Source organism: Colobus angolensis, unplaced genomic scaffold (genome assembly GCF_000951035.1).
Source record: "Colobus angolensis palliatus isolate OR3802 unplaced genomic scaffold, Cang.pa_1.0 Scaffold559, whole genome shotgun sequence".
In the NCBI taxonomy this organism is placed as follows: Eukaryota; Metazoa; Chordata; class Mammalia; order Primates; family Cercopithecidae; genus Colobus; species Colobus angolensis.
Window position 1 is genome coordinate 689,231 of NW_012119143.1, and position 1,245 is coordinate 690,475.

A 1,245-nucleotide genomic window follows, 5' to 3' on the forward strand; every position below is an offset into this window, starting at 1 on the left:
ACATTATGGAAAATATTTTTAGTTTCCTAATGTGCTTGAGAATAATTATTTAGATAAAATGCCTTTCCTGTTCCTTTATTTCTTTAACTGTATCAAGGTGCCCATTATCTATTGTCCTCTTGACTTCAAACCTGCTGTCATTTACAATAAAGCCTGAAAAACTGTTTTTCTTGTCCTTTATTCTGACTCTAATCTTGCCTCTCCTATACTCAGCGCTGAGACAAAAACAGGATTTCCATCCATGATATGGACATTCACTCTTAGAAGGCATGTACTCCCTGATCGATGATTTAATCATTTAACATAAAAATTAATTTAACTGTGCTACAAAGTAGAGGGCAAGGAAATTGGCCTGAAAGAAAATACTTAAGATAGCAACAGAATCTGGTTTTATAATAGAGGTTTTGTATTCCAGGATATTCCAGGGACCAAATAATGCTTAGAAATGTGTTTATTACTGGTAACAGTCAAGCAGATGGGAAACAGGAAGAGTGATAGGGGCCTTCATGAACATGAATAGCAAGTGTTTCGGTGCAGCCCTGGATTGGAGAACCATCAAAGGTCTGAACTATCAACCCAAAGGATGCCGCTATCCCACAGCCACACAGGTTTGGGGTAGCTCATTGCCCTGGGATGCTGCTTCCTTCAGACTGCACAGAGCTGGGGTCTTTTCAACTCCCCTTGGTCCTCAAACTCCTTCAGTCCCTTGAGAGATATTGACCTATAGGAGGCTCATCGCCCTGAGGACCCTTGTGCTTCTCTGGAGCCTCTTGGAGAAAGTGCACCAGGTCGTAGCCTTTGGAGCAACCTGGGACAGAGGACCCAGATGTAGGTGTCCCCATTGCAGGAATGAAAACTGCATTATAGGCTTCGCGTAAGACAGCAGGTCAATGTGCTGTCTGTTGGGAGCTGTGGTCTCAGTGGTGTCGTCAACTAACTGTGGGATCATTAGGGAATGACTTCACCTATAATGGTCTCTGCCTTTCGACTCTACACTGGGAGAAATAGACTCTCTCCAAGGGGTCTTGGGTGCCAAAGTTTGGTTTTACGGCCTGTGCATGTCAGTCTGAGCAGCTTCGGGCTCAGAGACTAAACCAGATCTATTAGAGTTTGGAGTCTGTGCTCAGGGTGTGTGTGCACCTGTGCGTATGCTTGTATGTTTATATGTATGTGTGCATGTGTGGTGACAGGAGTGTGTTGGGAGGTGGAAACTGGGGATGTATGTGTTGTACGTGTGCATGTGCA